Source organism: Saimiri boliviensis, chromosome 4 (assembly GCF_048565385.1).
Source record: "Saimiri boliviensis isolate mSaiBol1 chromosome 4, mSaiBol1.pri, whole genome shotgun sequence".
NCBI classification, from domain to species: Eukaryota; Metazoa; Chordata; class Mammalia; order Primates; family Cebidae; genus Saimiri; species Saimiri boliviensis.
In genome coordinates, this window is record NC_133452.1 from 68,279,884 (window position 1) to 68,302,354 (window position 22,471).

A 22,471-nucleotide genomic window follows, 5' to 3' on the forward strand; every position below is an offset into this window, starting at 1 on the left:
AGTGAATCAAAAATCTTGCCTTTGCCATTGGAGGATGGATGGAAAATATGTATGGCTAAGTGAGAGTAGACTAAGATTTTTATAAGAAAAAAAATAAGAGGTTGTTTTGTCTAATCTTCTCATTGTGTAGATGGGTATCTGAGCCCTTGCTACTATCCTCATGTTTAAAAATCTATTAGTTAACTAATCTATTAATTCAAATATGTTCTAGTTAATATTTTCTATGCCCCCAATTCAAAATACTCAAATTTTTAAAATTTTAAAAATATTTTTAAATAGCTCTCCTATTTAATGTGGTTTTAATAAAAAGCAAGCAGGGATGCAACCTGTAGAATACTAAATGATGTTCACAATTGTGGCCCAAATATGTTGGAATGAGGCTCTGCTGGATCTATTGCTAGAAACCAGCTCCCTTTCAAACTGTGCCTGAGTGATTAATGATAATGTCACCAAGTACTCCTTCCCATGTGCTCTCATATTCTACCATCAGCTTCTTCCTCAGCCTGCCATTGTTACCTTCATGCTGACAACCGTCCACGTAATTCTCTTAACCACTGACCATATCTGTCCTTGTTCAGTGGCTGCTTCCACTACCATCATCTGGCCTTGGAAGAACAAATCCTGCCCATTCATTGTCTATCATAAAGATTGGATAGATACTTCTCTTCAATTCCTCATAGTACATCATCCCAGCTCCATAGCTAAAGAGGAAATGAAATTTGTAACATATCTTTATTGAAGGAACAGGCATAACAGAAAGGAAACATAAGGGAACTTATAATCACCATTACCATCATTTGAGCATATCATACAAAAGTAGGGACCATGAGTTTTCAACACACACACACACAAAAGCTGCTAATTACAAACTCTATTTGTATCACCATGTAACCTAAACAGCAAATAAGAAGCCATTCTCTTTCCAAATGTCCAAATCCTTGCTTTCTCCTGGATGCACATTTGCTTCTCAACAATTAATCTAAACTTTATAATCTCTTTAAGCCTGAGATAAAAATGCTTTGCCCATCACCAAGTTGTATAATCCTGGTTCATCTTGATACCTGTTACTTCTGAGTTGTTAGAATATGTACATTTTCAACACTGAAATGTAGGTATTATATTACAGTTTATTATCCTGCATTTGTTTATCCCTCAAATGATATCTCTGCAGCTATACGGTTCACATTCCAAGAAAAGGAACTACTATTTCCTTTTCTTTGCCCATAATACTTTTCATTAAACTGGACATAGAGTAGCCTTTTGACATTCAAAGATTTTTGTGAAGTTGACTTATAGCACTAGAATAATTTGAGATTTGAGATATGAAGGTAATGGTCTTCAAATATTTTTTTCTCTTTCTTTGTTGATTTAATTTAAATGCCTCAGTCCAAAATATAAGTGCAAACATAAATCACTGTAAGCACTATCAGGAAACAATAAGGAATTGAATGCAGGATTAGAGAGAAAATAACTATGTATACATATAATTTGTTATTTGAATTTCACAATCCTATGTTATTTTCTTTCGTTATGTAACTTGCTTCAGGTTTTAATGACAAAAATAGTCTTTGAAAATTCAGTCTATTTTAGTATCAGTCCAAGGAAACACTTGGATCAGTACTATCCTAAGCATATTAACCTGCTGACTAGAGACTATTTTAAAAAACAACAATGTAACATTCATTTGCTGGAACAAGGACAAATAGAATAGAAAAACTGCTCACCTCCAGACTCAGGCAATTAGTTTTAAGTATGTCTAGATGAGTGCTGCTATGAGAAACAAATGCAATGAATACACTATGAAAAAGATATATTGTGAAAGAATCCAAGGTAAAAGTAAATATCCTAACAGAAGGCACTTGAAAATAAATCCCCACTATTATTATTTGAGGGCTCAAATATATAAAGATCTATTAAATTTTATTTTTGAACTTTCCTAATTGTCCCCCATGGTAACACTCCAGGTCAATTCAGATGGAAAATTTAAATTAAAACCCATAGGTTAGACAGAAAATACAAATGTCCACAAAACTCTAACCTAACTGAGAAAGTAAAACTAGCATTCATTTTTTTAAATAGTAATAAGCCTTCTATTATTATTATACAATGGGTAATCTGAAGATAATCAGATGTTTTAGGGATGTGGATACAGAACTACAACATAACAAATATTCTGAAGATCATGTTTATCTTTCTCCAGACTGACAGAAATTTTTTTCTAAAAAAAATCTTTTTATTTTATTTGTGTCATAAGAGTAATAGATACATATACACAGAAACAAATATTTTAAAAGTATAGAAAAGTTTAAAATGAAAAACAAGTTTTTCTTCCTGTCTCCCAATCCCAATTTTTCCCCTCATATACAACCATTTTATGTTCACTATTTCTGGATTTAGTTCTTCTTGAGGTTATCTTTATAACTACAAACAATATCCTTAAATCTTTATACTTCTATTTCTTTTATCAGCTGTCCTCTTTACTAGAAAATATAAGAAATTGGCCGGGCGCGGTGGCTCAAGCCTGTAATCCCAGCACTTTGGGAGGCCGAGGCGGGTGGATCACGAGGTCGAGAGATCGAGACCATCCTGGTCAACATGGTGAAACCCCGTCTCTACTAAAGGTGCAAAAAATTAGCTGGGCATGGTGGCGTGTGCCTGTAATCCCAGCTACTTAGGAGGCTGAGGCAGGAGAATTGCCTGAGCCCAGGAGGCGGAGGTTGCGGTGAGCCGAGATCGCGCCATTGCACTCCAGCCTGGGTAACAAGAGCGAAACTCCGTCTCAAAAAAAAAAAAAAAAAAAAGAAAATATAAGAAATTAGTTCATTTCCTCTGATACTCTCCCCTCTCCATTCAATCTTTATTACATTATTTTGGTTAGTTTACTCTACAACTTCAAATCATATGCATAAACACAATTTTAACTTGATTTTCAACTTTTTCTGGTTTTTCAGGTTTAATTTTTATTTTTTAAATTGACAAATAATTGTGCATATACATAAGGTACATAGTAATGTTTTGATACATTATAATGCATAGTGATCGGCTCAGGGTAAATAGCATGTCCACCATCTTTTTTTTAAACCTCAAATAGCACTTCCTAACTCTTTACTACAAACATGAATTAGTTCTTCTGTACCTCATTCTACATCTCCTTTCACCTCCCAATCTGAGTCAGATACATTATTGTTTTACTGCCAATGATTATAGAATTTGCATTTTATTTTCTATCATTAGTTCTTTCATTTTTTGCCTATAGTTGATTCAGAAAACTGAAAGCTAATAGAAAGTATTTACATTATTATTCATTACAGAATCACACTATACGATTGAATTTAAAGAAAAAGAAATTCACTCTATAAAATTCAACCATGTTAATACAATATTCCAAGAGTGTGGGTCTCACTACTTCTCACTACTTACTTGACCCTCTCTCAAAGCCCTTGAATAGGAGGAAATAATTAAAGAAACAATGAAGTTATATTTTCCAGAATTGTTTTAAATGTAAAATATTTTAGATTGAAAAGGTCCAAAAAGTGCCAGAGTAGAAATAAGGATAAAACCCACCCGGAGACACATAATAGTGGCATTTATGAATGTACAAGATAAAGGGTACCTCTTTTGTTATTCACAAGGAGAAAGAACAGACCACATAGAAGAGAATGAGGACTAGACTGATTTGAGGTTTTTCAATAGCAATATAAGCATGCAATAGAGCAGTCTTCAAAATATTGAAGAATTTTAAATCTGGAATTTTTTATATTGCTATTAAAATGTAAAGACATAATAAAGTATTCTCAAACATGTAATATCTCAGAAGCTTTGCTGCTCTAGATTTTCTCTTGGATTGTCAATTATTACCACATGGCTGATACAAGGCAGACGCCCAATAAACATACAATAAAGAAAGGAAGAAAAAATGGGAGGGAAAGAGAAAGGAAGGGAAAAAAACCTAAAGTAAACCCAGTAACAAGTTTCACTATTAAACACAAAAATAGAGACATTATTTCATATGTGGTTAATAATACAGTATTTGCTATGCTAAGACTTCCTTTGTAAACAATTTTGGATACTTGAATAATAAGAGAAACAAATGCAAAATGATGCACATGAAATATGAAGTAAGGGTGAGCAAATATTTTGGTGAGGTTTGGTGTTGCCTTTATAAAAATATCTGAAACTAATTACTTGGTGTTTAAAAAAGAAAACCTATGCTATAACAGTGTTGAAACTTGAGGATATTACGTTAAGTGAAATAAGCTAGTTACAAAAAGACAAATGTTACCTAATATCACTTACATGAGGTATCTACAGTATTCAAACTCTCAGAACTGAAAGTGGAATTGTGGTCACGAGGGGCTGAGCAGGGTAAGAGAAGGGGAGTTGTTGCTCAAAAGTATAGAGTTTTAGTTTTGCAAGATAAAAAGTGTTCTAGGCTGACTCTGGGCACACTGCCTATGGGTTAGTCCTACTCCACAAGGAGCAATTAAAAAAAAAAAAAAAAAAAAAAAAAAAACATGGTCTAGAGGCCTGCTGCATAACAATGGGCAGATAATTAACAGTGCTGTACTATATACTTAAAATGTTTAAGATGGTAAATTTTGTTACGCGTTTTTACCACAATAAACAAAATACCTAAAACTAGACCTTCCATCTCTGTAATTAACTAGCAACATAAGATAGCAGCCTTTCAATTCCTCCTCAGGAAACACATGGTAACTACTAGGTTTTTAAAATACCTTCGACCTATTCTACTGTCTTCTGGGTTCCTGTTTCCTTAGTACTCTTCTTAATTCTATGGCCAGAAGCCTAAACTAAGCCAATTAGACCTCCTTTTTTAGTGCTATTGATGGAATCATCCCTCACTTCTTCAAATTCATATGTTGAAGCCCTAACTTTAGTATCTCAGATGTCACTATATTTAGAGATAGGGCCTTTAAGGGGTAATTGTCAAAATATGACGTTAGGATATGCAAATCCAGTATGACTGGTGTTTTTACAAGAGAAGGAGAAACCAGGCATGTTCATGCACAATGGCCATATGAAGACAGAGTGAGAAGGAAGCCATCTGCAAGGCAAGGAGAGAGGCCTCAGGAAAAATTACACTTCTTAACACCTCATTCTTAGACTTCTAGCCTCCAGAACTCTGAGAAAATTCATTTCTGTCATTTAAGCAACCCATTCTGTGGTATTTTGTTATGGCAGCCCTAGTAAACTAGTACACTCAGAAAAGTTATTTTGAATAAAGATACAAAATATCCAAGAGAGTTGGTGTGGTGGTGCACTGTGAAGCAGTTCCATGAATGACTAACATGTTGGGCAGAAAACAGATTATATTATTTTTATATATTGAATAAAGATACAAAATATCCAAGAGAGTTGGTGTGGTGGTGCACTGTGAAGCAGTTCCATGAATGACTAACATGTTGGGCAGAAAACAGATTATATTATTTATATATATATATATACATATGTTGGGCAGAAAACAGATTATATACATAAATGTCAAGAAACAGTTGGTCCAAGTAAAAAAAAAAAAAAAAAAAAAAAAACTAGATGAGAGTAAGGGAATATACTGATGGAGGATGAAGGCTGATTTTAGGGTAGTTAGAAAGGTAGACATTGAGAATTTTGCTTATTACATGTTTTTCTATAAAGATTTAGGGGAAATATTTTCTGTGTCCTTAAGAGATCTATAAACATTTATAGGCAACTCTTATTGTCACGATGTTAAAGCCATGACACTTGTAAATATTCAGGTTACCTGCATAACATTTGTAATTTACACTTAGAAACCAAAAGAAAAGAAAATTGGACAGATACCTGATATCCTAACAGCAACAACAGAAGACAAAAAAGAAAGAAAAAAACTGTTTGTATTCACATTTTAAACTTAACCCTCCTGGTCGTAATACCAGGTGTATCCCTGTTAAATCGATGGCTATACTAGGTTACTGATGTTGACCATTTGAATCAGGATAATAGCTAATAAAAATACCATTTGTTTCCCTAGGAAATAGATTCTGAAAAAAGTACCATTTGTAATGTACCAACAATAAATATATAATCTCTAATCTTTAAAGCAATCCTAAAAATAGGCATTATTATCTCTATTTCATAAAACAGAACTAAAGGCTCAGAGAATTTAAATTACCTAAAACTATACAACTAATAAAAATCAGAACTCAAACTCATATCCACTGTTAGATTCCAAAGTCTATAGTCTATATATTACAACACAGGTCTTCTAATTCTTCTTGTTCTAAATTTATGCTCATCAAGAAAACTTTGTAGCCCTACTTGCACCCTGCTCCAGCCAACACACGTGTAGTCCGCAATACTGCCATGCCTGCAGACACGCATAAGTAAGCACAGATCCTGTTGCCACTGCCCTGATGAAGCACTCTGCCCAGTGCCACCCATTGGAGAGTTGTGGTGAGTGGACCAGGGATACTTCAGCCTCTCCAGCATGGCAGATGCCTAAATTTGAGGGGCCAGAGAACAAAGGTGGGGGCCTGGTACCAGCCCCTCAGAACTATAGCACACAGCCCAGGAGTGCTTAGCTGAGACTTGGCCCTTTAAAATCTTTCAGAAACCAAGCCAGTTGACTAAACCCACCTTACAACACAATCAAATCCCCAAGGGAATCAAAGAAGACAAAAGCAATAAAACCCATCTAAAGGGCAGTGAATTCAAACACTGAAGGAACATCAGCCCACACAGATGAGAAAGAGCCAGTGCAAGAACTCTGGCAACTCAAAAAAGCCAGACTGTCTTCTTGCGTTCAAATGCCTGCCCTAGTTCTCCAATGATATTACTTAATCAGCTTGAAATGGCTGAAATGACAAAATTAAAATTCAGAATATGGATAGGAATAAAGATCAATGGACTTCAGGAAAAAGTCAAAACCCAATCCAAGGAATCTAAGAAATACGACAAAATGATACAGAAAATGAAAGACAAAATAGCTATTTGAAGAAACAACCAAACTGATCAAATAGAGCTAAAAAAAACCTTCAAGAATTTCATAATACAATCACAAGTATTAACAACAGAATCAACCAAGCTAAGAAAGGAATCTCAGACCTTGAAGAACAATTCTCTGTAATAGCTCATTCAGACGAAAAAAAAAGAAAGAAAAAGAAAAAAGAATAAGGAAGAATGAATAAAGCCTCTAAGAAATACAAGATTATGTAAAGAGACCAAATCTATGATTCACTGGCATTCCTAAAAGAGAGAGAGAGAAAGCAAGCAACTTGGCAAACATATTTGAAGATATCATCCATAAAAATTTCCCCAGCCTCACTAGAGAGGGACCATTTAAATTCAGAAAACGCCGAGAACCGATATAAGATACTATACAAGACGACCATCTCCAAGACGCATAGCCTTCAGATTCTCCAAGATCAAAATGAAAGAAAGAATGTTAAAGGCCACTAGAGTTAAGAGGCAGGTCACCTAATAAAGGAATCCTATCAGGCTAACAACGAAACTTTCAGCAAAAACCCTGAAAAGCCAGAAGATGTTAGGGAGCCTATATTCAGCATTCTTAAAGAAATCCAGCTAATAATTTTATAGCCAGTCAAACTAAGCTTTATAAGAAAAAGAGAAATAAGATCGTTTTCAGATAAGCAAAAACTGAAGGAATTTGTTAGCATTATACCTGCTTTACAAGAGGTCCTTGAGGGAGTGCAAACTATGGAAAGGAAAGACTGTTACTGGTCATCACAAATACATGCTAAGTACATAGACCATTGACCCTATAAAGTCTGAATAATAACCAATTAACAACACAATGAGTGGATCAAATATGCCCATATTAATACTAACCTTGAATGTAAATGGAATAAATGCCCCAAGTAAAAGGCACTGAGTTGCAAGCTGGATGAAGAAGCAATACGTACCTAGTAGTATGCTGTCTTTAAGACACCCGTCTCACATGCAATGACACCATAGCCTCAAAGTAAAAGGCTAGAGAAAAATTTACCAAGCAAACAGAAAACAGAAAGAAGCAAGAGTTGCTATTGCATGTTCTTCACATGTACCCCAAAACCTAAAATGCAATTAAAAAAAAAAAATTCCTAAGCAACAACAACAACAAAAAATAATTTCAAACACAACAGAATTTAAACCAACAATGATCAAAAATGACAAAGAAGGGCATTACATGTTAGCAGAGGGTTCAATTCAACAAGAAGACCTAACTATCCTAAATAACTATGTGTCTAACACAGGAGCACCCAGATTCATAAAATAAGTTCTTAGATACCTTCAAAGAGACTTAGAATCCCACACAATGATAGTGGGTGATTTCAACACCCTACTGACAAAATTAGACAGATCATTGAGGTAGAAAACTAACAAAGATATTGAGGACTTTAACTTTACTATGAAATGGACCTAACAGAGACCAACAGAAGTTGCCACCCTTAAACAACAGAATATATGTTATTCTCATCAGCACGTGGCACATACTCTAAAACTGACCACAAATTTGGCCATAAAACAATTCTCAGCAAATTCAAAAAAAGCAAAATCCTACTACCCACACACTTGGGCCATAGCAAAACGAACATTGAAATCAATACTAAGATCACTTGAAATCTTACAATTACACAGAAACTAAACAACCTGCTTCTGGAGGCCATTTGGGTAAACAATAAAATTAAGAGAGAAATCAAGACATTCTGTGAAACTAATGCGAATAGACACAACGTATCAGAATCTCTAGGATACAACTAAAGCAATGTTAAGAGAGAAGTTTATCATGCTGTAGAAAGCTCTCAAGTTAACAAACTAACATCACACTTAGAGGAACTAGAAAAACAAAAGCAAACCAACCCCAACGCTGGCAGAAGACAAGAAATAGCCAAAATCAAAGCTAAACGGCATAAAACTGAGATGCAAAAAAAAAAAAAAAAAAAAAAAAAAAATGGATCTAGGAACTGTTTTTTTGGGGGAAAAAAAAAACTAACACAATTAATAGACTGCTAGGTAGAATAACATATAAAAATAGAGAGAAGATCCAAATAAACACAATCAGAAATGACAAAGGGGGACATTATCAACAACCTCACAGAAAAACAAAAACTCCTCAGACTACTATGAACACCTATATCAGAGGTGAACTGAATAAAATTGAGATGCAAAAAAGCATACAAAAAAAAAATCAATGAATCTAGGAATTGGTTTTTTGAATAAACCAATAAAATTGATAGACTGCTACGTAGACTAATAAAGAAAAAAAGAGATGATTCAAATAAACACAATTAGAAATGACAAAGGGGACATTACCACCAACCCCAAAGAAACATTAAAAAACCCTCAGAGACTACTATGAACACCTCTGTACATACAAACTACAACACCTAGAAGAAACAATAATTCCCTGGAAATATACAACCAGGATTGAAGTAGGAAGAACGTTATATCCCTGAACAAATCAATAATGAGTTCCAAAATTGAATTTGTAATAAAAATTCTACCAGCCAGAAAATACTCAGGACCAGACAGATTCAAAACTGAATTCTACCAGATGTTTAAAAAAAGGTCTAGTACCATTCCTACTGAAACTATTACAAAAAATTGAGGAGTAGAGATTCCTGCCTAACTCACTCTATGAGGCCAGCATCATCCCGATACCATAACTTGACAGAGACACAACAAAAAATAAGTAAATCTCCACACAATATCCTTGATGAAAATAGATGCCAAAATTCTCAATCAAGTAATAGCAAACCAAATCCAGCAACACAACAAAAAGCTAATCTACCACAATCCCTGTATGCAAATCAATAAATGTGATTTATCCATAAATAGAACTAAAGACAAAAACCACATGATCATCTAAATAGATACAGAAAAACCTTTTGATAAATTCAACTTTCCTTCATGATTAAAACCCTTAAATTTGGCAATGAGGGATTGTACCTCAAAATGGTAAAAGCCACATATGACAAATCCACAGCCAATATCATATTGAAACGGGATCCCTTCCTTACACCATATACAAAAATCAATTCGAGATGGATTAAAGACTTAAATGTGAAACCTAAAACTATAAAAACCCTGGAAGATAACCTAGGCAATACCATCTAGATGTAGGCCCTGGAAAAGATTTCACAATGAAGACACCAAAAGCAACTACAACAAAAACAAAAATTGACAAATGGGATGTAATTAAATTAAAGAGTTTCTGCACAGAAAAAGATGTATTATCAGAGTAAACAGACAATCTAAAGAATGGAAGAAAATATTTGCAAACTATACATATAACGAAGGTCTAATATCCAGAATCTATAAGGAATTTAATGAGTAAATGCCAACCAACATCCCATTAAAAAATCAGCAAATGATATGAACAGATACTTTTCAAAAGAAGACATACATGTGGCCAACAAACTTATGAAATTATGTTCATTATCACTAATCACTACAGAAATGCAAATTAAAACCATAATTAGATACAATCTTACACCTGTCAGAATGGCTATTACTAAAAAGCCAAAGAAATAACAGATGCTGGTGAAGTTGCAGAGAAAAGGGAATGCTCACTGTTCGCTAGAACGTAAATTATTTTTGTCATTGTGAAAAGCAGTGTGACAATTCTTTAAGAAACTTAAAACGGAAATACCATTCAACCCAGCAATCCCCTTATTGGATATATACCCAAAGGAATATAAATCATTCTACCATAAAAACACATGCATGTGTATGTTCCTCATAGCACTATTCATAATAGCAGAGACAAAATATCAACCTAAATGCACAACTATTGGTAGTACGTATGCACCATGGAATACTACACAACAATGAGATCATGTCCTTTGTAGCCACATGGATGAAGCTGATGGCCATTACCCTAAGTGAATTAATGCAAGAACAGAAAACCAAATGTCACAGGTTGTCACTTATAAGTGAAAGCTAAACACTGAGTACACATGGACACAAAGAAGGGAACAATAGACACCAGGACATACTTGAGGGTATGGGGTGGAAGGAGGGTAAAAATCGAGAAACTACCTATTGAGTACTATTGCTTGCTACTTGGATAATAAAATAATCTGTATACCAAACCCTCATGACATGCAATTTACCTGTATAACAAACCTGTACATGGCCCTTTTCACCTAAAATAAAAGTTTCTTAAACATAAAAAAAAGAAAACTTTGTATTATAATCCTAATTTCCATATAAATTTTGTTTTTAGGGAATAAAATTGCATACTCTTCTTTATATAGTTTCTAAAAGATATATTTGCAATATTAAGAAATTTACGCCGGGCGCGGTGGCTCAAGCCTGTAATCCCAGCACTTTGGGAGGCCGAGGCGGGTGGATCACGAGGTCAAGAGATGGAGACCATCCTGGTCAACATGGTGAAACCCCGTCTCTATTAAAAATACAAAAAATTAGCTGGGCATGGTGGCACGTGCCTGTAATCCCAGCTACTCAGGAGGCTGAGGCAGGAGAATTGCTTGAACCCAGGAGGCAGAGGTTGCGGTGAGCCGAGATCGCGCCATTGCACTCCAGCCTGGGTAACAAGAGCAAAACTTCGTCTCAAAAAAAAAAAAAAAAATTACATAAATTTTATTTACACAGATATTTAGAAGCATGCCTATGATTTTAAAAATTAAATGTACTTGTCACAAATGTATGCATTTTATAAAACCTAATTTTGTCTAATTATATGAGTAAAGTGCCATCTTTAATATATAATGTACTAATCTATCATCAGAAGGACATAAACACTGAAATTGTTTTAGTAAAGATGAAATGTTACTACTACTCTACCTTTCTTTATTACTTGATTTTATTTATATCTCTTCCATCCTTCTAATTGTAAAATAATTGGTTGTGATTAAGTGTTTAACACTTGGAATATTCTGACCTACCAAAAAAATCAAATTCATGTCCTTGGCCTCTTTAGAGCAGTTTCACTAATCATCGTTATCCTAATTTACTTTAAAAAATTCAAAGAGTAATTATTGCCTGTAGAATTCTTTTAGCAATTAATCATGTACTGCTTTGTGATATAACTATTGTTCTCTTGAGCTGTTATTTAACTATTTTGATATTTATTTTGATATTATTTTATGCTATAATTCATCTTTTATATTTTCACAAAATTATCCCCTTAAAGCACAGATATTATGATTATATCATTGCAGTACTCAAAAACTGTGAAAGACACATTCTCATAAGCCCCTCTGGCTTCAAGCTTCTTGCTTCCACTGAACTGATGCATTGTAGAGATCATCACACTGTTCCACCGCACTCTCCGTTCTCCCTCTCAGGGACTGTGCAGTGACAGAATAGTAGACTTCCAAAGATGTCCCCATACTATGCTCCAAAACCTGTGTATATTGCCTTCCATGTCAAAAAAAGCTTTGCATAAGTGCTTAAGAATCTTCAGATGAAAAAATTATTCTGGATTATTTAGTTTGGCTGTACAAGAATACTCACACCACATAAGAGTACTTACAAGGAAAAGAGGGAAGCAGGACAGCCAGAATCAGACAAGATGTGATGACAGAAGAAGAGGTCAGACAGGGAAATCAAGATTTGAGGAGGTTATGCTGCTAGCTTTGAAGACGGAGGAAGAAGCCACAAACCAGAGAATATGGAAAACCTCTAGAACCTGGAAAAGACAGAAGTAGGTTCTCCCATAGAGCCTCCAGAAGGAACTAGCTCTGCTGGCACCTTGACTTTAGACCCATAGGACCCATTTTGACACTTCTGATCTCCATAAGTGCAATATAATGTTTGTAGCTGGGTACAGTGGTGCACACCTGTAGTCCCAGCTATTCAGGAGGCTGAGGCAGAATAATTTCTTGAGTCCAGGAGTTCCAGTCCAGCCTGGGTAACATAGCAAGACTACAACTCAGAAAAAAAAAAAAAGAAAAGAAAAGGAAAGAAAGAAGAAATGCTCTAACCTGAATTTAACATGTAAGAAAGTGTTACATTGTCCTTTTGTGGAAGGTTCCTGGGGTTGCTTTTGAATCTTCTATCAGAAAGAGGTCAATGGTTCTAAATTTAGTAGGACATTATTTTTATTTGCTCGTCTTTGATGATGATAATTTACAAAGAACTACATGCAACTGTACCAAATAATCTCCGTGATCTATTGTATGTATTTTCAAAATGTTTTCCCATAATTTATTTTTCTCTTCTCTATTTGTTTTCGTCACGATCTGAAATGAACAGAGGTCTTGGAATTTGAATTATGAGCATAGCCTAGTTTTCAGAGGAAGAGATATACCAGAGATCAAGAGGTTACATAGATTGTACCAACCAACAAGTCTAGGAATACAGACAACTACAAAGCCAGCAACAAAGTGAGTGGTCAAAAATCAAGCAGAAATCTTGACAAAGGAATACCAAAAATATTACAGAATGCAGTTATTAATCCAATTACTTGTCCCTGTTTCCTAACTTCTCAGAAAGTTAATATTAAGATCATTGAATGTAATCAATATGAGAAAAGTGTAGGCCATCTGGAATTTTTCTTACCTTTTGTACTGAGAAAAAAAGTGGATAATTGGCTTGACAAATAAACCAAAAGTGTGATATTAAATGCCCAATAAAAAATTTACTTAATGCCGGGCACGGTGGCTCAAGCCTGTAATCCCAGCACTTTGGGAGGCCGAGGTGGGTGGATCACGAGGTCGAGAGATCGAGACCATCCTGGTCAACATGGTGAAACCTCGTCTCTACTAAAAATACAAAAAACTAGCTGGGCGTGGTGGCGCGTGCCTGTAATCCCAGCTACTTAGGAGGCTGAGGCAGGATAATTGCCTGAGCCCAGGAGGTGGAGGTTGTGGTGAGCCGAGATCGCGCCATTGCACTCCAGCCTGGGTAACAAGAGCGAAACTCCGTCTCAAAAAAAAAAAAAAAATTTATTTCATAAATGTCATGCTTGAATCAAAAAAAAAAAAAAAAAAAAAAAAAAAAAAAAAAAAACTGGCACGTAGCCATAATCTGCATTTGATTTTACATTGCCTGAGTTGGAGCACTCTATACCCAGAAAACAGTGTTTTTGGTATTTGCTGTTGTCATGCCCCATTCAAAACAGAGTTTATTTTTAAGATTTAAAGATTGTTGGCTATTATTAAAAAATCAAAAAACAACAGATGCTGGTGAGGTTGCAGAGAAAAGGGAATACTTACACACTGCTGGTAGAAGTGTAAATTATTTCAACCATTGTGGAAAGTAGTATGGCAATTCCCCAAAAACCCAAAAGCAGAACTACCATTTTATCTAGCAATCCAATGAATGAGTATATAGCCAGAGGAATGTAAATCATTCTACCATAAAGACACATCCAGTGTCTACCATAAAGACACATGCAATGAATGTTCATTGCAGCACTATTCACAATAGCAAAAACATAGAATCAACCTAAATGCCCAACAATGATGACTGAAGAAAGAATATGTGATACATATATACCATGGAATACTATGCGCCCATAAAACAGAATGAGATCATGTCTTTTGCAGGAACATAAATGAAGCTGGAGGCCATTAACCTTAGCAAACCATTGCAGAAACAGAAAACCAAATACCACATGTTCTCACTTATAAGTGGGAGCTAAATGATAAGAACTTATGAACACAAAGAAGGAAACAGAAGATACTGGGGTCTATTTGAGGGTGAAGGGTGGAAGGAGGGAGAGGAGCAGAAAAAATAACTATTTTGTACCGGATTTAATACCTGGGTTATGAAATAATCTATACAACAAACCCCCATGACACAAATTTACCTACAACTATTGTGTACTGGACTTAATATCTGGGTTATGAAATAACCTATACAACAAATCCTCATGACATGTGATTATCTATGTAACAAACCTTCACATGTACATTCAAACCTATAATAAAAGTTAAAAAAAAAAAAAGATTGGAATAGTTGAAGCATGCTTAATAGTGGTTAATTACATAATCAAAATTTAAGAGGACAGAGGTTATATTTGATTATTTTCTTAAAATCCCATAGCTCAAGTAAACAGTTGACTGTAACTTTAAAAACATTATTTATTTCCAACTGACTTCCACCACTGGAGGCTCGAATTTCTGATAATGGGCACCACTCTTTTAAAGTTCTTGCTTGAAAAAGTTGCAAATCTCCACACAAATGCCTCAAATTTAAGCTCAGGGGCCACTATATAGAAACATAGGTTTATTATTTTTTAAAAAAACAGAAGCCAATAACCCCATGCAAAATTCAATAGAAAAACGACAGTAGTCAAAATGCTCTCAAATGAACAAACCTCAATATCACATATTTTAAATGAAAATATTTCATGGTAAATGCCTCATCTCAGTTACATGGCTCTCCACTGGCACTCTCCCTCTGAGTTGACACTCCTGTGGCTCCTCAAAACCTTCTGTGGGCATAAGCTGCTCTCAAAAGATGTTTTATTTTGTTTATTTGTCTTCTACTAGGTCTTTATCTACTATCTCCTGTAGCATCCTCTGCTATAGGAGATACCACCAAGTGTAATCTCAAGTATATTGCTGAGAAGCATTCCACTTTAATATATTCCATAATATGTTTATCCATTCACCTTTTGATAGACATTTGAGTGGTTTCTAGGTCTTATCTATTGCAAACAATGCTACTGAAAACATTTGTGTCCATCTTTTTGTGTGGACACTTGCTTTACTTTTTTTAAAAGATGAGATCTCCCTATGTTGCCCAGGCTAGAGGGCAGTGGCCATTCACAGGCACAATCATAGGACACTATGGAACTCCATGGCTCAAGTGATTCCCCCCACTTCAGCCTCTCAACTAGCTGGGACAACAGGCCTGCATCACTGTGCTTGGCTATTTCTCTTGAGTGAATACCTAGAAATGAAATTGTTGGATCATATGAAGAATGTATGTTCAGCTTCTTAAACTGTCAAACTGTTGTCAAAAGTGTTTGTACCATGTTATAGTCCCATCAACAGTATATATGAGTTCCATTTCCTAAGCATCTTTACCAAAATGAGTCTTTTTTTTAATTTTAGCCATTCTAATAGGTGTGTAATTGAATCACATTGTGATTTTAATTTGCTTTTCCCTTATTACTAATGATGTTGAGCATTTTTCATGTGCTTCTTGGCCATTTGTATATCTTTTTTAGTGAAGTGTCTGTTCAAAAGTTTTTGCTCATTTCTGGGAATTCTTTTCTTACTATTGAGTTTTGAAAGTTTTTTATATATTCTGGCCAAGAGTCATGTATCAAACACATGATTTGAAAACACTGTCTACCCAATTCATGTCTTTCATTCTCCAAGCATCTTCCACTGCAGAACAAAAGTTGTTAATTTTGATAAGTCCAGTTTACCAATTTATGTTAATGAATGGTGATTTTGGTGTCATATCCAAGAAAGTATTACGTAACCCAATGTTATCTCTTATATTTTTCTGGGCCTATTTAGAAGAATCATGTAATTTTTCTTTTTAGTTTGTTAATGTGGCAAATTACATCAATTGTTTTTCAAATGTTTACTCAATCTTGCATTCTTGAAATAAACCTCACTTAGTAATTCTGTATAATCTTTTTTACATAGTTTTTATTAGATTTGCAAAAAAAAAATAAATTTACCAACTGCTATGTATGGTTATAAGAAACAGTGACCTGTATTTTCTTTCCTTGTAATATCTTTTTTTTTTCTTTTTAATTGAAACAAGGTCTCACTCTGTCACCTAGAGGGCAGTTGCACAGTCATAGATCAGCTCACTGCAGCTTGACCTCCACTGCAGGCTCTGGGTGATCTTTCCACATAAGCCTACATGTGCATGCCACCATGCCAAATTTTTTTGTATTTTTTGTAGAGATGGGATTTTACCACGTTGCCCAGACTGGTCTCAAACTCTGGGACTCAAGCCATTCACCCACCTCAACCTCCCAAAGAGGCTTCCTAATTTATTCTGCAAGGCCAAAAGTACTCTTACACCCAAACAAACAAACAAACAAACAAACAAAAGATATTAATATCCAAAGTACTCATAAACTCAAACAAAAATTAAATATCTTTTTTTGTTGTTCAAGTATAAGAGTACTTTTGGCCTCATAGAATGAATTAGAAAGTATTTTCCTATTTTCAATTTTCTGGAAGAGTTTGTAGGGAATTGGTATTATTTCTGCTTTAAATGTTTGTAGGAATTCACCAATGACACCATCTGAAACTGTTTTCATTGTGGTAAGGTTCTTCACTACAAATTCTATGTCTTTCATAGGCATAGGTCTATTCTATTTATTTCTTCTTTAATGAGCTTGGTGGTTTGTGTCTTTGAAGGAATTTATTTATTTGATTTAAGTTGTCTAATTTATTGGCATAATGTTGTTCATAATTGTTAAGTCAGTAACTGTCAAAGGTCAGAGATTTTATCCTATTTGCCAGCCAGTAAGTTAGCCTGCCACAGTTGTATAGATATATAAATATAGATATCTTGACAGGAAAAAGAAAATGTTTTCTCGATAAGACAAATAATTTATTATTTACAGCGAAAACAGCCAGAGCAGCTTATTTCTGGAGCAATTTCTCCAGCTCCAGTCTCCATGGGCCAACATAAATGAGAGTGTGGTATTACTTGTGCATGTAACAAATGCATCCAAGGTGAGGAATTCTAAAGTTATGTGGTTCAGAACTTATATAGCGACTGCTGGCATATATGCCCATTTTCTTTTGTGGAGAGAAAGAGAGAGAGTATGTTTTATTCAGAAATGTAAACAAATCCTCTCCAGAAAAGAAGGAGAAGATCTTTATCTTTATTATTTTGGAATGTAAGCAAATGTCTCCAGAGGAGACAAATCTCTAAATTTCTAGCTTTCAAGACCTTCACTATTCAGACATTACCCCTTGCTTTAAACATATGAATCATAAAGAAATGCGAAAATGTTCATGGAGAACTGTCTGCCAATAGCAAATACCATACATCCTATTATAAATACATCTCAAAAATACATCTGGCTACTATACCAAGAGGCAATGTCATAAGACCACTATTATCTAGAGGATGTCCAAGCCCCCTGTAATTTGATTAGAGGTATCTGATTCAAATATATAGATTCATTCCATGTTGTGGCCATGCAACCCCTAGGCCCCATCACCTCCACAATCTAGGATGAGATTCCACATCCAGTTTCTAATCAAAAGAAGAAAAAGAATGTCAGAAAGGCCTAGCTTCTCTCTTAAAGGACTGTGGTAGCCATCCTCCAATATGCACCACCACCACCAGTGAATTCCACCTCTTGATATCCACTTTTTCTGTAGTACTCTCCCACATTGAATGGAGCTGACCTGTATAACCAATCTGATATTTTGGTAATGATCACATACGACTTTTGGCCAGGTCCCAAAAGATATTGCAGCTTCTCCTTTCCTCTCTTGGGTCACTTGCTGTGGAGAAAGACAGCTGTCATGTTACGAAGATACTCAAGTAGTCTTTTCAGGAGATGCATATGGTTTAAAAAACTAAAAAATAAAAAACTAAGGTATCCTGCCAAAGGCCACATAAATAAGTCATTTTGAAAGTGGAACCTCCACTTCCAGCAAAGCCTTCAGATGACCATAGCCCCATTGCCATCTTGACTACAACCAAGACCCTGATGTAGAACCACACAGCAAAGCCAATTCTGAATTTGCAACCCCATAGAAACTGTATGAAATAATGTTTATTGTTATTTTAGGCTATAATTTGTACAGCAAAAGATAACCAATATAATGGTATGCATTACTTCCATTCACATTTCATTAATAAGAATTTACTTTGACCACTTATGACCAAGAGAGTATAAGGAATGTAGATTAGCCATATACCCAGTAAGAAAAGGAGAAAAGCTTTTGGTAGACAGCTGGTATTATGCAAAATACATTCTAATAACTCAACATTATCTAATCTGTGCATCAGTTTCTCCTGTATTTTAGGTTTAGGGGTACATGTGAAAGTTTGTTACATAGGTAAACTTACGTCACGAAGGTTTGTTGTACAGATTATTTTATCACCTAGGTATTAAATCCGTAAGTGATACTTATATTTTCTGCTCCTCTCCCTTCTCTTATCCTCCACTGTCAAGTAGATCCCAGTATCTGTTGTTTCTTTCTCTATGTTTATACGTTCTTACCATTTAGCTCCCGCTTATAAGTGAGAATATGTAGTATTTGGTTTTCTGCTCTGGTGTCAGTTTGCTAAGGATAATAGTGTCCAGATCCATCCATGTTCCTACAAAAGATATGCTCTCATTATTATTATTTTTTTTTTTTTTTTTTTGAGATGGAGTTTCACTCTTGTTACCCAGGCTGGAGTGCAATGGTGCGATCTTGGCTCACCGCAACCTCCGCCTCCTGGGTCATCAGGCAATTCTCCTGCCTCAGCCTCCTGAGTAGCTGGGATTACAGGCACGCACCACCATGCCCAGCTAATTTTTTGTAGTTTTAGTAGAGACAGGGTTTCACCATGTTGACCAGGATGGTCTCGATCTCTTGACCTCGTGATCCACCCACCTCGGCCTCCTAAAGTGCTGGGATTACAGGTGTGAGCCACCGCGCCCGGAGCTCTCATTCTTTTTTATGGCTGTGTAGTATTCCATGATTTATATATACTACATTTTCTTTATCCAGTCTACCATTGATGGGCATTTAGGTTAATTCCATGGCTTTTCTATTGTGAACATTCATGCGGATGTGTCTTTATGGTAGAATGATTTATATTCCTCTGGGTATATGCTTAGGAATGGGATTACTGCATTGAATGGTAGTTCTGCTTTTAAGTCTGGGTATATGCTTAGGAATGGGACTGCTGAGTCGAATGGTAGTTCTGCTTTTAGGTCTTTGAGGAACTCCCATTCTGTTTTCCACAATGGCTGAACTAATTTTCACTCTCGCCAATAGTGTGTAAGTGTTCCCTTCTCTACAACCTTGCCAGCATCTGTTATATATTTAACATTTTAATAATATAAATTCTAACTGGTGTGAGGTGGTATCTCATTGTGGTTTTGATTTACATTTTTCTAACAATAAGTCATATTGAGCTTTTTTTCATATGCTTGTTGGTCACCTGTATGTCTTTTTCAAGAAGTGTCTGTTCATTTTCTTTACTCACTTTTTAGTGGGGTTGTTTGTTTTTCTTTTGTAAATTTGTTTAAGTTCCTTAGACAAATTTAGACGTTTGTCACATATATAGTTTGAGAATATTTTCTCTTGTTCTGTAGGTTGTTTATTCTGTTGATAGTTTCTTTTGCTGTGCAGAAGCTCTTAGGTTTAATTAGATCCCACGTGTCAATTTTTGCTTTTTGTTGCAATTGCTTTTGGTGTCTTTGTCATGAAATCATTGCTCATTCCCATGTACAAGATGGTATTGCCTACATTCTCAGAAAGCCTAATTTTAGTGACAATTAGCCATTTCTGCCATAGCTGACTTGTGTTAAATGCCCACACTTAAAGAATAGAGGCCAGGAAACAGAATTAAATTCTATTAGTATGATAGCCATGATGGTACACAAATGAATGGGGATAGCAGTTCTCAGAAGATTTGTGTGGTAGGGTACTAAGTAGACAGTTTCATAGATGTGCACTTCATAGCTCAATAAATATCTGTAGAATAAATAAATAATTAAATTAAACTTCTCTATAAAGGAAAGTCTACAACATAAAACTGTTAATGGGCATGGGACATATCTATAAGTCATGGCATGAAGTCTGTGCTATGCTGCTAAGTGATAAATATAGATTATAGAATAGTCTGAATAAAATCAGCCCATTTATAAAACAAAACGAATATGAATAAATATATTTTCATAAAAACATCTTGAAAAACGTAATTCAAACTGTTAACAATGGTCACCTCTGGAAACATTCACCTTCTCTTTATATGAATATATTTTTGCTATTGTTTGAGTTTTTACTGTCTATTTTATATACACTGCATTATTTAAATTGTTTACAGTCAATAGCTATTACTTTTATAGGGACATACAGTAATAAAAAGCAATAAAATTAAATATACTTTAAGGAAAAGACTCTCTCTAAAACGCTTAACAAACTATTTTTCCTCCAATGCATACTACTTCCTTAGTTCAGGTCTTTTGTCATTTATAACCTAGACCAGAATTCAGCAAGCTTTTCATATAAAGGGTCATATCATAAATATGTTATGCAATGTTTTCACAGCTACTCAATTCTACTGCTGTAGCTTGAAAGCATCTGTGAGTAATACCTAAACTAATGGGTGTATCTGTGTTCAATAAAACCTATGTAATAAAACAGGAGAGGGGACAGCCTCTCAGCCATTGTTTCTTGACCCCTAAAATAGACGACTGAAGTTCCCCAATTTAACCTCCAATTATTTTCTACTCACTCTTATGTATCTTACACTTTTCCTACATGTGTCATGTAATTTCTTCCCACCCTATGTTTTTGCTTAAGTCTTACTGGTCTAGAAAACTCCTAGATTTTTGGTGACTTTAAGATGATTACTTTTAAAACCCTGAGGAGATTTTATATCCGAATAAGCAAAATGGACTACACTTTCTTCAGTGCTTCCACAGTCTTTCTACATATCTTGATTAGCACCTTGTAATGATTTCCTTACATGCCTCCAAGTTAGACATGAAAACTGAAACTACACTTTTGAATTCCTGGAGCCTATAACAAGACAGGGAAAAGAGTAGGCATTCAGAAATGTTTGCTGAGTTAATAGAGAGATATCTCTTTGGCCTCTTAGGCTTTCAAATTAGATGCAGAAAATTGCTTCTCTTAGAAGTTCTCTTTTTCCTTTCTTGATCAGAATAATCAATACCTGGAAGTTGAATCTTTCTCTCTTACTTTCCACATTTCTGCACAATTTAATGCCTACAGCAAATAAGACCATATAGCTAATATCAACTGTTTGAATCTCATTTGTCATCTGACTCAAAGCAATGCTCTAAGTAGCATTTACAAGTAAAGACATTCAGAGTATAGTTCACCTTTGCTTTCTGATCCTGTTTATAAGAATTTCTTATAGCCCAGGTTTACTACAGTTAGGTTTACTAGATGATGAGCTACTTGACTATAGGAACTTTATTTCTGAAAAGCTAAGAAATATTTAGTGCATAAGTGAATGAGTCACTAGGTTACAACCTGAAAGCTCAAAATAGTCCCATCTATGCTTGGGACTATTTCACAGGGTTTATACATAGGAGACATCTTACTTTATATAGAATAATCAATTACCTTATATTAAAAAACAGTTATGGGCTCACTATATGTTATATACCTTCATTTATTATTCAATTTAATTCTTCTTCATACCTTTAGATGGCTATTGTCATTAATTTGCTAATGAGGAAACTGAGGCTTAGAAATGTTAAGTAGCTTTCCCAGTGTCATAGTAAACAAAGAAATACAGGCCAGGCACTATGGCTTACACCTGTAATTCCAACACTTTGGGAGGCCGAGCTGGGTGGATTACTTTAGTCCAGAAATTCAAGATCAGCCTGGGC